Source organism: Heptranchias perlo, chromosome 13, assembly GCF_035084215.1.
Source record: "Heptranchias perlo isolate sHepPer1 chromosome 13, sHepPer1.hap1, whole genome shotgun sequence".
In the NCBI taxonomy this organism is placed as follows: domain Eukaryota; kingdom Metazoa; phylum Chordata; class Chondrichthyes; order Hexanchiformes; family Hexanchidae; genus Heptranchias; species Heptranchias perlo.
Genome location: NC_090337.1, coordinates 58,129,833 through 58,145,938, shown reverse-complemented (window position 1 = coordinate 58,145,938; position 16,106 = coordinate 58,129,833).

Sequence of the window (16,106 nt, the reverse complement as noted above, 5' to 3'; positions counted from 1 at the left end):
TGGGAACAGTTTCTCTTTATCTACTCTGTCTAGATTCATTGGTAGTGCTGTATAACGAAGTACACACAGGCCAGTCACTGAGACACCAGCATCTTTCCCTCCTCTCTCAGTGCACCCATTCTCATAGAATAGAATCATAGAAAATTTACGGCGCAGAAGGAGGCCATTCGGCCCATTATGTCCGCACTGGCCAAAAATGAGCCACCAGCCTAATCCCACTTTCCAGCACTTGGTCCGTAGCCTTGTAGGTCACGGCACTTCAAATGCACATCCGGGTACTTTTTAAATGAGTTGAGGGTTTCTGCCTCCACCACCCTTTCAGGCAGTGAGTTCCAGACCTCTACCACCCTCTGGATCAAAATGAATTTCCTCAGCTCCCCTCTAATCCTTCTACCAATCACTTTAAATCAATGCCCTCTAGTTATTGACCTCTCTGCTAAGGGAAATAGGTCCCTCCTATCCACTCTATCTAGGCCCCTCATAATTTTGTACACCTCAATTAAATCACCCCTCAGTCTCCTCTGTTCTAAAGAAAACAACCCCAGCCTATCCAATCTTTCCTCATAGCTAAAATTCTCCAGTCCTGACAACATCCTCATAAATTTTCTCTGTACCCTCTCTAGTGCAATTACATCCTTCCTGTAATGTGGTGACCAGAACTGTATACAGTACCCAACTTGCCACTCTCCCTTGGATCCCATGGGCTTGTACTTTTTTGACCAGTCTGCCATTTGGGACATTGTCAAAAGCCTTGCTAAAATCCATGCACTACCCTCATCGACCTTGTTACCTCCTCAAAAAATTCAATCAAGTTAGTCAGACACGACCTTCCCTTAACAAATCCATGCTGACTGTCCTTGATTACTCCGTGCCTTTCTAAGTGAAGGTTTATCCTATCCCTCAGAATTGATTCCATTAATTTGCCCACCACCGAGGTTAGACTGACTGGCCTGTAATTACTCGGTCTATCCCTTGCTCCCTTTTTAAACATTTGTACAACGTTAGTAGTCCTCCAATCCTCTGGCACCATGCCTGTATCCAGTGAGGATTGGAAAATGATGGTCAGAGCCTCTGCTATTTCCTCCCTTGCTTCTTTTAACAGCCTGGGATACATTTCATCCGGCCCTGATGATGTATCTACTTTCAAAGATGCTAATCCCCTTGATATTTCCTCTCTCACTAAGTTTATCCCATCCAATATTTCACACTCCTCCTTAACTACAATGTTTGCATTGTCCCTCTTTTTGTGAGGACAGATGCAAAGTATTCATTAAGAACCATACCAACATCTTCTACCTCCTCGCATAGGTTACCTTTTTGGTCTCTAATAGGCCCTACTCTTTCCTTAGTTATCCTCTTGCTCTTAATGTATTTATAAAACATCTGGGTTTTCCTTGATTTTACTTGCCAATATTTTTTCATGCCCTCTCTTTGTTTTCCTAATTTCCTTTTTAATTTCACCCCTGCATTTTTTATATTCCTCTAGGCTTTCTGTAGTATAAAATTTTCCTGATAAGCTTTCCTTTTCTGCCTTATCTTACCCTGTATGCTCCTTGTCATCCAGGGGGCTCTAGATTTGGCACTCCCACCCTTTTTCCTTGTGGGAACATGTTTACTCTGCACCCCTTGACTCTTCCCCTTGAATGCCTCCCAGTGCTCTGACATTGATTTACCTTCAAGTAGCTGTTTCCAATCCACTTTTGCTAAATCACTTCTTAGCTTAATAAAATTGGCTTTCCCCAATTGAGAACTTTAACTCCCATTCCATCTTTGTCCTTTTCCATAACAATGCTAAAACTAACTGAATTATGATCACTACCACCAAAATGCTCTCCCACTGATACTCCTTCCACCTGCCCAGCCTCATTTCCTAAAACTAAATCCAGAACTGCCCCCTCTCTTGTTGGGCTTGCCAAGTATTGGCTAAAAAAGTTCTCCTGAATGCAATTTAAGAATTTTGCACCGTCTATACCCTTCACACTGTTTGTGTCCCAGTTAATATTAGGGTAGTTGAGATCCTCTACTATTACTGCCCTACTATTTTAGCACTTCTCAGAAATTTGCCTACATATTTGCTCTTCTATCTCCCTCTGACTGTTTGGGGGTCTATAGTACACTCCCTGTAGTGTGACTGCCCTTTTTTTGTTCCTTAGCTCAACCCATATGGCCTCATTTGATGAGCCTTCTAACATAACATCCCTCCTTATGGCTGTAATTGTTTCTTTAACCAAAATTGCCACCCCCCCTCCTTTTTTGTCCCTTTCTCTATCTCGTCTGAAAACCCTGTAGCCAGGAACATTGAGCTGCCATTCCTGCCCCTCTTTAACCCATGTTTCTGTAATAGCTAAGATATCGTACTGCCACGTGTCAATCTGTGCCCTCAGCTCATCTGTCTTACTCACTATATTCCTTTCATTGAGGTATATACCTTTGAGCACTGCCAAACTCCCTTGCTGTTTAGTTTCTAACCTTTGTTTCCTCTGTCCTTCCTAAGTCACTTAGTAATTTTCTGCCTTCTATCTCCAGTTCTGATTCTGTCCCATCTGAATCTACACTCAGGTTCCCATCCCCCTGCCAAGCTAGTTTGAGTCCTCCACAATAGCACGAGCAAACCTCCCTGCAAGGATATTGGAGATTACTACCTTTGAGGTCCTGCTTCTTACTCTCTTTCCTAACTCCTTAAAATCTTCCTGCAGGACCTCATCCCTCTTTCTACCTATGTCGTTGGTACCGATATGGACCACGACCTCTGGCTGTTCACCCTCCCCCTCTCAGGAGTGATGAACACGGACAGGCTTATCAACAGTAAACACACGGCAAGACTGTGGCCCAGAATTGAACTTTATATAGGTTGCAAGCTAACCATTTGATACTTTTTACATCAGTCCAGGTTCTGTTGCTTAGCCTCTGATAAAAGAGAATGTATTGCCCCAAGTGTAACCAAGTAAGTGCACACATTTGTGTACCTCTGCCAGTGTGCTCAGTCTGAACACGGAGTAGGATCTATTCTCATCAGCTCCATATCCTACTGCGTTTATCATAAACGAGATGTCATATACATCACACGGATGTCACCAGTGGTAAAAGGTTACGGTTATGAAAAAGAACTGGAGAAGTTGGGGTATTTTTAACTGAAGCTGAGAAGGTTGAGGGGTGACCTGATAGACATCTCCAGGATTATGAAGGGTTATAAGATAAACAGTGATAGATTGCTTTCATTGGACAGCGAGATGGTACAAATTTAAGATTGGTTGAGGGGAGAGAGAGCTCCTTTCCTTACAGAGCAGAGAAGCCCAGGAAAGACCGCTGCACTTCTTGCAGGTCTTCTTTAAAGCAATTAAAGGGGAGATTAGAAAAAATGTCTTTACAAAGAGGGTGATTAGAACGTGGAATTCTCCGCTACAAATTGTTGCTGAAGCAGAGTGCATAAATTCTTTTAAAAGAGAATCCGATAGTTTAAAAATATATATTAAAGGGTATGGGGAGCAAAAGGAGAGTTAAATTACATTTTAACAGCGTGGTAAATATTAATGACTGCCAAACAACCGCTCTGGCACTGAAAATTAACTTTTAAAAATGTGGAGTCTCGTTCCTCCCGATATTAATTGTTGTTGGGGACACTTAAAAAAATAATTAAATTTAAAATTGTTATTGTTTTACTTATTCTTTGTGACTCTTTTATCTCTGTCTTTTAATCTTATCCGCTCTTGATTTTGCTTTCTCTAACTAATTTTATAGAGAGTTTACTAATCTACGTGACACTTCCTGGTTCTTAGTTTGCTTGGCTTGTGAAGAATGCTTTCACTTCTGACTGCGTGGCTGGTCAAGGATACTTCAAGCTGATTGGTTGAGGGGAGCGAGAGCTCCTTTCCTCACTCTCACAGCTTAGAGAAGCCCAGGAAAGACTGCTGCACTTCTTGCAGGTCTCCATTAAAGCAAGTTGGCACCCAGGAACCCGCAAAAGATTTGTGGGTGAATTAGTTACTTATGTTCATTCACCGCTCAGTGTAATTTCCGGGCCAATAGGTTGCTCATCATGAAGAAAAACTCTCGTGCAGACCTGATGGGCAGAATTGCTTGTTTCTGTGCTAGAACATTCTATGATCCTATGGTTCATGCAGTTTATGGAATCATAGAACCACTGAGGTTTACGGCGCAGAAGTAGCCCTATTGGCCCCATGTGTCTGTGCCAACTCTGTGCTAGAGGAATCCAAAACTAATCCTACTGTCCCACTCTCTCCCTATCACCCTCTACCTTCCTCTGCTTCAAATAGTTATCCAATTTTCACCTTAAAAGATGCAATGGTCTCTGCCTCAACTATTCCCTGTGGCAAAGCATTCTATACTTCAACAACCCCCTGTGTAAAGAAATTTCTCCTAACCTCTCTCCTCTCTCTGTGACAATTTTGAATTAATCACTGACTCCCCAATTCCTGCAATTCATAGGAACAGGAGTAGGCCATTCAGCCCCTCCTGCCTGTTCTGCCATTCAATCAGATCATGGTTGATTCATATCTGAATTCCATCCACCTGTCTTGGCTCCATATCCCTTGGCTAGCAAAAATCAAGATCTCAGATTTAAAATTATTAATTGAGCTAGCTTTTTGTGGGAGAGAGTTCCACACTTTTACCACCATTTGTGTGAAGAAGTGTTTCCTAACTTCTCTCCTGAATGGCCTGGCTCTGATTTTAAGGTTATGTCCACTTGTCCTAGACTCCCCCACCAGCAGAAAAAGTTTCTCTCTCCATACCTTATCAATTCCTTTCAAAATCTTAAAAGCCTCAATTAAATCATCCCTTGACCTTCTATATTCCAGTGAATACAAGCCTAGTTTATATAATCTCTTCTCATAATCTAACCCTTGGAGCCCTGATAACATTCTGCTGAATCTGCGCTGCACTCCTTCCAAGACCAATATATCTTTTCTCAGGTGCGGCGCCCAGACTGTACACAGTACTCCAGATGTGGCCTAACCAGGGCTTTGTATAGCTGTAGCAAAACTTCCTCCCCTTTATATTCTAGGCTTTTAGTTATTAACCTTTTTGATTATTCTTTGTACCTGACTACTACATTTTAGTGATCTGTGTACATGGACCCCTAAATCTCTTTGGAACTCCACTGTTCCTAGCTTTTCACCATTTAAAAAATACTCAGATTTATCCTTTTTTGCTCCAAAACACATGACCTCACGCTTACCTGTGTTGAAATGCATCTGCCACAGTTTTGCCCACTCACTTAGTCATTTGATATATGCATTTAAAAAGTTATTAGCTAACAAAGCAAATTACATCCACCTGAGAGGGCAGACAGGGCCTCGGTTTAACATCTCATCCGAAATATGGTACCTCCGACAGTGCAGCACTCCCTCAGTAATGCACTGAAGTGCCTCTTTTGGTAATGTGTGTAAAAACACTGGTTCATCTGTCTCCCTTCCCCAATCTGGGGACATCAAGACCAATTCTATCAAAATCAGCACCCCAGCTGAGATCAGCTAACTCACCATGGAGCTGGAGTCAAACCTAGGACATTCATGGGCGTTATGTCTCACTGGCCCATCGAGGGATCCTTGTTAAAGGAATAGATAAATAGTCTGGGAGCATGATGATGTACAAAAGGGATTACCTGCAAATCTCTCCACCATACTGTCACTGATAAATACACTCTAATGAGATTTATATGTGCATCTTAGACAGAAAATCCATGTAAAGCAACACCGTAACTCTAAGATCTGAAATTCTGACCTAAATTATTGTTTCGAAAATTTGTTAAGAGGTGAGAAGGAGCTTCTCTCATCAGGAAAACACTGGCCAAATTATTATTTTTAAATTGAATTAAAAATGTGGATGGGACAGTTATATTTTTGATAAGAGTATGAATAGTGATTCTAGCACTTTAATACTCAATCAGACACAGAAATATAACAAAAATATCAATCTTAACTGATCCTCATTGAAAAACAAAATCATTACAACTGAAGACAATAGGCTGGACTTTCAGGCATAAAGTGGGTATAACACTGGATCTCTGTTCATTTAGCACACCACATATATTTCTCGTTCTGGTTTTGGCAACTTGGGTGCAGGAAGTTCACTCCTGAAAGTGGCGCGAGTTTCATTTTAATTTGCTGATAGAATCCCAATTATGTCAATTAAATACCCATACTATTTTCCAGCATTCCCACTCTAATTCAATTTCCTGCCCATTAAAAGTGGATGCCCAGGGATGGGTAGGTTGAGAACTAGATATGGAAGTTGATTTCCCCTGCTTGAAGATTGCTACAGCACGTTCTGAGCATGTCTGAATCTTTTACTTGCTTTTTTTATTATTCTTTTTTTCTATTTTCACTGAGGTGATTGGAAGACATGATGACAATTGTTATGGCACAGCCGTTATTTGTCAATGACAACAATAGCGGGACAATTGTTTTCCCTGGGGGAGTCCCCTTGCATTTCTGTTTTTTTTTGAAGGAAGAGCAGTAGAACCAACGGAGAGATACAAGGCAGTTCAGGCTGCAGCAGAGGCATTTGGCGCTCACCAGTCAGTACCCTTGCATTTACAGACCGAGGCGCACGTACCTCGATATGTCAGAGCAGCAAAGCTTGTGAAGGCTGTGATTCTTAAATTGTACCATATGTTGCAAAGTGCAGCCAAATCCATCCATAGACATGGCAAGCAAGATGTTACAGCTTCAGATGTGACACCAAATGGTAATCAATGTCTCATTTATTAAAAGTTAAATCCAACATGTAAAGGTATCAAATATTAGACAACAAAGATCAAAATAATATTACCCCATTGGATCTCTGAGCAAAGTTTGTAATTAAGTTGGCAACGTGGTCATTTCAAGTTTTCCGACAGTGAGCTAGTCTTCTGATAGTCAGGTATTCTTCTGACAGCTGTGTCGCCTTCAGACAGCTTCTTTGGACAGCTGGGAGGTCTTCACCGATTCCTCTGCCCTGAGCTGAAAAGATGTTGGGTTTTTATGTCCTCCCTGGCAGGAACCTCACACCATAAATGGAACAACACTCATAAGATCCTTATAGATTAACAAAGTTGTTTTTCAAAGAATTCAAGATGGTCAGCTTGATTTAACATTACTCATCTAACCACAAGACCCTTTGCAAGGTTGTTTTTCAAGATGGCCAGTTTGTTTGACCACACTCGCCTAGCTATCTTGACGTTCTGGTTCTGACGAAAGGTCACCGACCCGAAGCGTTAACTCTGTTTCTCTTTCCACAGATGCTGCTTGACCAGCATTTTCTGTTTTTTTTTCAGATTTCCAGCAGCTGCAGTATTTTACTTTTCATTTATCTCGTCATTGTCCTGGTCTTACTGCTATCTTTCGATTATTGTTCCGCTTTTTGGGTCATTGTTCATCTTTCACCACATAGCTGCCTTGCCTCACAATGAGGGTAACAAGAGTCAGTCACTAGTCAAAGGTTAGCAGTTTACAATTCAGCAAAATAAGCCGCACACTCAGCAAAAGACGCAGCACAGCCTGCAGAGCATGATGGTTAGTAGCATTAAGAAAAAGATGTCAATTTTTCCCTTTTTCCAATATTCTTACAACGGCCAGTAGCTGTGAAGGTCGCAACAGTCCTTAACTTCTATGCCTCCAGATCGTTTCAGTCAATCCACAGTACATAGATGTATGAATGCCCTATGATGGATGCCTTGTTTGATCAAACAAGTAACTTTATATCTTTGCCCATGGACAATCGGCACCAGCATGAGAGGGGTGAGAAATTTTACAGATTGGCAAGATTCCCAAAGGTCCAGACACTTATAGATTGTACCCATTTACAAGCTACAATCTCCATTGCACAACGCCACTATCTACATGAATTGTAAAGAATTCCACTCTCTGAATGTTCAGCTTGTTTGCGACAATCAACACCAAGTTGCGCAAGGCAGTGCTCGCATCCCAGACATCTGCCGTTGTCCCTTTATTTTAATGCAGTCCAACATCCCACCAATATTTGACCCAAAAAAGCAAGTATGTAGGAAATGCCTTCGGCTGCTCAAGCTCGAGCTCAGAGTTTCTGAGCTTGAGAAGCAGCTGTAATCACTGCAGGGCATATGGGAGGCTCACAATTTCCTGGATTGTACGTTCCAGGAGGTGGTCACCTGACAGCCACAGAGAGCTCAGAACAGTAAGTGGGCGCCCATCTGGCAGGGTAGGAAGAGAAGGGCAGTGCAGGAATCCTTCGGGAGTGTGGCACTCACTAACTGGTTTTCAGTATTGAATACCAGTGAGGGTGATGACACCTCGAAAGAGTGCAGTCCAGAACATGGCAACGTGGGGCAAAGGATTGCACAGTGGGGCACAGCGAAGTTTAGAAATGCAGTTGTTGTAGGGGATTCAATAGTCAGGGGGATAAACAGGTGTTTCTGCAACTGCCGATGTGAATCCCTCATGGTGTGCTGCCTCCCTGGTGCCAGGGTAAAAGACATCATTGAGAGGGTGCAGAACATATTGAGAGGGGCCAAAGTCAGAATCTATTTGGTTAGAATTAAGGAACAATATAGGAGCTATTATGCTACTGGGGGTATACTATAGGCCACCAAATAGTGGGAAGGAGATATAGGAGTTAACTTGCAGGCAAATTACAGAAAGATGCAAGAACAATAGAGTAATGATAATGGGGGACTTCAATTATCCCACTCTAGACTGGGATAGTAACAGTGTAAAGGGCAAAGAGGGGGAGGAATTCCTGAAATGTGTATAAGAGAACTTTCTTGATCAGTGTGTTTCCAGCCCATCAAGGAAGGAAGCAATACTGGATCTAATTCTGGGGAATGAAGAAGGCAAGTGGAGCATATTTCATTGGGGGAGCATTTGGGGAACAGTGATCATAATGTCATCAGGTTTAGAAGAGTTATGGAAAAGGACAAGGAACAATCAAGTGTAAAAATATTTAACTGGAGGAGGGCTAATTTCAGTGAGTTAAAAAGGGATCTGGCCCAGGTGGATTGGAATCAAAAATTGGTAGGCAAAACAGTAATTGAACAATGGGAAGCCTTCAAGGAGGAGACGATTCAGGCGCAGAATAGACACATTCCCATGAGGGGGAAAGGAATGGAAAGCTAGAGCTCCTTGGATAACTAAATATATAGAGATTAAAATTAAACAGAAAAAGGAGGCTTATTACAAATGTAAGATTCATAATACAGTAGAGAACCAAGCTGAATACAGAAATTACAGAGCAGATCTATAAAAAGGGAATATGAGGGGGCAAAGAGAGAGTATGAGAATAGATTAGTAGCTAACACAAAAGGGAACCCAAAAGTCTTTTAGAAACATATAAATAATAAAAGGATGGTTAAAGGAAGGGTGGGGCCCATTAGGGACCAAAAATAAATCTTCTTGTGGAGACAGAGGGTATGGCTGAGGTACTAAATGAGTACTTTGCATATGTCTTCACTAGAGAAGAGGATGCTGCCATTGTAGCAGTAAAGGAGGAGGTAGTAGTGATATTGGATAGGACAAAAATAGATAAAGAGGAGGTACTTAAAAGGTTGGCAGTACTTGAAGTAGAAAAGCCACCGGGTCCAGATGGTATGTATTCTAGGTTACTGAGGGAAGTAAGGGTGGAAATTGCGTAAGCTGTAGCCACAATCTTCCAATCTTCCTTCGATATGGGGGTGGACTGAAGGATTGCAAATGTTACACCCCTGTTCAAAAAAGGGGTGAGGAATAGACCCGGCAATTACAGGCCAGTCAGCCGAACGTTGGTGGTGGGGAAACTTTTAGAGGCAATAATCCAGGACAAAATTAATTGGCACTTGAGAAAGTATGGGCTAATTATATGAAAGTCTGCATGGATTTGTTAAAGACAAATCGTGTTTAACTAAATTGATTGAATTCTTTGATGAAGTAAAGGAGAGGGTTAATGTTGTGTATTTGGACTTTCAAAATGCGTTTGATAAAGTACCACATAATAGACTTGTTAGCAAAATGAAAGCCCATGGGATTTAAAGGACAATGGTAGTATGGATACGAAATTGGCTAAAGGACATAAAGCAGAGAGTAGTAGTGAACAGTTGGTTTTCAACTGGAGGGAGATATACAGTGGTATCCCCCAGGGGTCGGTATTAGGACCACTGCTCTTTTTGATATATATTAATGACCTGGACTTGGGTATACAGGGTATAATTTCAAAGTTTGCAGATGACACGAAACTCAGAAATGTAGTAAACAACAAAGAGAGTAGTAACAGACTTCAGGAGAATGTGGACAGACTGGTGAAATGGGAGGACACATGGCAGATGAAATTTAACACAGAGAACTGTAAAGTGATACATTTTGGTAGGAAGAATGAGAAGAGGCAATAGAAACTAATTGGTGCAATTATAAAGGGGGTGCAGGAACGGGGGAATATGTGCACAAATCTTTGATGGTAGCGGGACAAGTTGAGAAGGCTGTTAAAAAAGCATACGGGATCCTTGGCTTTATTAATAGAGGCATAGAGTACAAAAGCAAGGAAGTTATGATAAAACTTTATAAAACACTTCCTAGGCCTCAACTGAAGTATTGTGTTCAATTCTGGACACCACACTTTAGAAAGGATTTCAAGGCCTTAGAGAGGGTGCAGAAGAGATTTACTAGAATGGTACCAGGGATGAGGGACTTCAGTTATATGGAGGGACTGGAGAAGCTGGGGTTGTTCTCCTTAGAACAGAGATTTGGTAGAGGTGTTCAAAATCATGAATGGTTTTGGTAGAGTAAATAAGGAGAAACTGTTTTCAACGGCAGAAGGATCAGTAACCAAAGGGCACAGATTTAAGGATTAACAGGGAAATGCTTGTAGACAGATGTTCTTTGTTGAAGAAACCGATAGCTAAATTGTAGCTGAGTTAAGATATCAGAGGAATGCAGGAATGGCTGCAGGGACATCCTTGAGCAGAGATAACCATTAATGAAACTGGAAGAGTTAAGTATAAAATGGCTGAGCTAGCCACTGTTTTAGAACAGGCCCAGGGTAAGAGGAGCTCCAGCACAACATATCTGATCCCTAGGTCAGGTAATCTGTTCTTGATTTGCACAGTTCCGTCAATAAATTCTGTTGAATTAAACTTCTCTGTGAGCGCATTTATTTCTAATGTCCGAAGTCACTGATTACACAAACAATAACAAGTGTAGTGAACAATAACTGAACTAATCACAACAATAAGATCGTGAAGCTTTGCTTCACAGTTCTCTCTACCTGATCTCCAAACTTGTCGAAGTCAGAAGAGATAAACCATCCCACCCTAGAAATCCTGGGGTAATTTTAACTTTTGGTGATAGTGTAAAATGGGCCATGTCAGATTGGCTGCCCATTTTACACCTTGCAAACTTTTCCTTTCCAACTATGGAAAATTTGGCGAGGTATATAACGGGTGGCCAATCCGATATTGGTTGTTTTACATATTTACCAAAAATCAAATTGCCCCACCCTCCCCAGGTTCCCATGGCAGCACTCTGAGCATCACTGGAAAAATCACTGACCAGCCTTAGGGCATCTGGTTTTGGGGACTCACTGTGGATTTCCATGGAGTTGCCATACACCCCATGGTGGACCGCAGTGAAACCATCATAGAAACCACATAAACCATGTGCACGTGAGGCTACTGGACTCCTCCATGGAAGTCACCATTCGCAGCACACTGCTTTGCATGGTTCCCAATGACACACAATGCTCAGAAAGCAGAAGTCACTCTGTCCAAGCATTGAAACATTCCTCTACTCTGTTTTGACCATAATTCTGGTGGTTATGTGAGCCTCAGTATTCAGTTTTCAGTTCTTATTTGTGGCTAATTGGAGGGGTCATGGGCCAGGGCTGCAAAGGATATCTTTGGACCTCAGGCATCCATCTGTGCAAACTTCCTGCCCCTTCAAATAATAGTGGCACTGATGAATGAAGTCATGATTACTCATATGCATAATGTGATACACCAGGTGCATATTGATTAAGTGGAAACCCTTTCTTTTCATGAAGGCTGTGGGACTGGGGGTAAAGGCCTGGATGCCATCAATACACCCTGCACTTGGGGAAAATCAGCGATATGGAGTAAGTTCTAGGGCTCATGTTGGCCAGAACATTGGTGGAACTCCCTGCTCTTCTTTGAATGGTGCCACAGGATCTTTTGCCTAAAGGGCGTCGGTTTAACATTTCACCTGAAAGGCAGCATCTCCAGAAATGCATCCTCTAACTTTGGCTTGCAAAAGGATATTACCAAGGAGCAATTGCCAAAGGTTGAAGACGAGAGGCAAGCTGAATCAATGGCAATTGTCTCAACAAAGTAGTTTCTTGAACATCACAAAGTTCAGGTACTCAAACCACAGCCCAAAGGAATGTGAAGCCAATGCTTTAACAGTTGAATGCCAGGTCATCAAAAATATCCTGCACATTGTAGCATTATCATTCAAAAGATTGAAATTCAGCACAAGACAAGATGCTGGCAGATCACTGGCCTGCCCTTCATACTCAGCCTATTCATAAACATCCAGTAGAATTGTGTCAGGCATATTTATGACATGTTAACGTAGAGTTTCTGCTTTAGCGGATTTGGGGCACACCTCTGGCTTGACGGGATTTCTCCCCGCCATGAAGATGCTTCTCTGACCCCGAACCAATTTTCTGGCCTTGGGGTCTTTTCATAATTTTAGCAGTGCCCGCCTACAATAGGGATGGACGTAGCAATGCTGTGGCAAAGCAGCATTACTGGCAGCCACATTAACGTTGGTATAAGCTCATAAAAAGTGTAAAGACTTTTGTATTGATCAGATGGACTTGTACTGGGGAAATTTGTCAGTGACATATGTTCATCATTTGCATATTTCCTGGAACTCCCTTCCTAACAGGTGGTGGGAGAACCGTCACCACACGGACTGCAGCGGTTCAAGAAGGCGGCTCACCACCACTTTCTCAAAGGCAATTAGGGATGGGCAATAAATGCCGGCCTCACCAGCGACGCCCACATCCCATGAACGAATAAAAAAAACATATTATTACAAGATAATAATGAAGGTCACCAGTGGGTGGGAAAATGTTCCCCGTCCCCCGTTCCTCTCAGAAATGAGTAGAAGGAGGGCAGAAGACCCCTGGGCCATCGTAAATGTTTTACAAACGATATTTCAATTAAAAGATTATCAAAAGAAGCTTTATAATGTGGGGTTGTAACCTTGAGCAGGATTTACTGTGCTTGCATTGTCTCCTTATCACAAACTGTAATCCGCTCAGATGCTGACACATGTAGTGACTACAAATCTGTCCAATTGCTGACCTGAAACTATCAGTGTTTCAGTTGCCCCATCCCAAGACAAAGACTCGCCCTCTGACCGAGGCAACTGAAGGAAGAAAGGGGACTGTTAAGAGATTCTTCTGTCCAAACAATTGAGGTTTCTCTGTCTTAGGCTGCGGTCGGCTGTTTAAGGTATACTGTCATAACTTACGTGTTCTGTATTAAATCAGACTGGTTAGTAAACTGGGAGATGAGCATGTTGCACAGGACTTGAAGGGTGTTTCTGTATATGTGTCAGCTGCTTAACTCTTATAGCAAGTAAATCATGAAAAAAAGCTTTAATCTTTTAATTTTGAATGATGATCAAATATTGTGCTTGTACTAGCCAATCCCAGCAGTTTTAATGTACAAGGGTGCAGAAAGTGCAACTTTGCAATAACATGATTTCAGGTAAAGGAAGTAAGGAAAGAGGAGACGTCAAGTGGATCTAATTGAATTTTTCAAGATTATAAAGGGAATGAACAAAACTGATCCAGGCAAATAGTTACCTGTGGTGAAGGGTTCAAATCCCAAGGGACATGACTTAAAAATGAGGTGGTTAGGACTAAGGAGAGTCAGGGGAACTTTTTCACCCAAAGGGTAATTGAGTTGTGGAATAAGTTACCAGGGAAGGACATTGAAACATATAAATGGGGTGAGGAGAGAATTATATGTGTTTCTGGAGAGAGAAGGGGCGAGGGATTAAGTGAGAAGGTGGGGTTGATGGATGTGATGAGAAGGTGGGTGAATGAAGTTGAGGGATATGGCGAGAAGGTGTGTAGGTGGGGTTGGTCTATGAAAAAAGCTCAGGCTTGTTGGGCCTGATGGGCTTTTTCTGTTCTTAAAATTTTCCATGTTCTAGGATGTGGTGCCATGCTTTAGAATGTGGTGCCATGCTTTAGAATGTGGTGCCATGTTCTAGGATGTGGTGCCATGTTCTAGGATGTGGTGCCATGTTCTAGGATGTGGTGCCATGTTTTAAACTGTTGTGATATGTTCTGTAATGTTGTGCCATGCTCTAGAATGCTGTGATTCTGAGGCTGAAAAAGTCCTGTAGAGTTGTGAGTGCTCCAGCATTTACCAGTCAGTCTGAGAAAGTGCTTGGCATAACCACAGTTAATATATCGATATATAAAACATGCAGTCATACCACTGCACCATCACAGCACCGCATCCTGACACCACACTGCCGCACCAGTGCATTACTATTCTGCCAATGTTCTGCACTATCCCACCATCAACACATTCGCGATGCTAATACCGTACTATCACACCAATACACTGTCACGCAAATGCACCACTGCAACATTGCATCACCACACTACCTCATTAGCATACCACTGGCACATCAGAACCATACTATTGCACTGCCACATCACTGCACTAGCTACTGCCACACCACCGCACTGCACTACCACACCATAGCACTACCACAGTGCTGTAGAGGCCCACATTGCACCATCACTCCATACCGCCAGACCAAAGCACCACGACGCCACCATACCACTACACTGTCACAATCCGTACTGTCATTCCACCCTATCACCACACCACTGAACCACCACACTACTGCACGCCCCCCCCCCGCAATGCTATTGCCCCACCACACCATAACACCACTGAGCCTTAACACCAATTCCCCCTCACCCCCACCCATGCCACTGCCCTACCACACCATAACAGAACTGACCCACCATATCACTGTATCACTACCCCAGCAAACCACTGAACCACATCACCTCTGCACTGGCTCTCAGCTGCGGCATAAGTGGAAATGGGAATAAGGATGTTATTGGAAAGAGAGGATGGTGTTATACTGGTTATGTTGCATCGTGTATGGCACAATAGCTCGGATAACAGAAAAACAATGCACAGCTTGTTCTGTCTCTTTCTCAACAGTACTGCTGTCCTGTACAGGTGGGCTGAGCCTCTCAATATTTCTATTGCAGTCGAGGGTGGTGCTACTCTGCAGTTGCCTCTAGAAATGACCTCCTTTAATGGGTCTCAGAAGGCTGCTGACTGCCTCAGGTACTTTACTGCATTGCCAGCCATGCTGAGCCTGCCATTTACAGCATTGCAATGAAGTAACTGGTGTCCATTTTAATTCACCAAGAGATTACAGAACAACCTCTGGAATTCTCTACCCCAGAGGGCTGTGGATGCTCAGTCGTTGGGTATATTCAAGACTGAGATCAATAGATTTTTAGACTATAAAGGAATCAAGGGATATGGGGATCAGGCAGGAAAGTGGAGTTGAGGTCAAAGATCAGCCATGATCTTACTGAATGACGGAGCAGACTCGAGGGGCCGTATGGCCTACTCCTGTTCCTATTTCTTATGATCTTATGTTCTCGTCAAAAATTTTACGTTTTTGAATGTTTCTTTATCTGTTTCAGCTTCATTTCAGTGCCCTCTGGATGGGATCTTTTCCGTTGGACTGTACCTCTTACCCCTCCCTCTGTACTCGAGGCCTGTTCCTCTCCCCACTGCACGCAAAGCTTGTCCCCTTCTCCTGTACTCAGAGCTGTCATTAAAACCCTTCTACAGTACTGTGTCTATTCTTGTGACAAATGTTATGGTACTGTCACAATATTAATATAAATGGGTACATTATACTCTGTATAAATGAAACGTTGAGACTAGGGAAGGTCGAAGATGGCAGCTTGGCTCTGATGTCCCTAATTTCCAAAAGATAGCTTTGTTTTCAGCTTCTAAGCAGTATTAAAGACTGTTAATGAAGCTAGGTAGACTTTCTTTAAAAGGTACAAACAACTCCCCTTGTGGAGCATTCAACCTGGAAAAGGGACTATCGCAGCAATTATTAGGGCTGATTTACCTG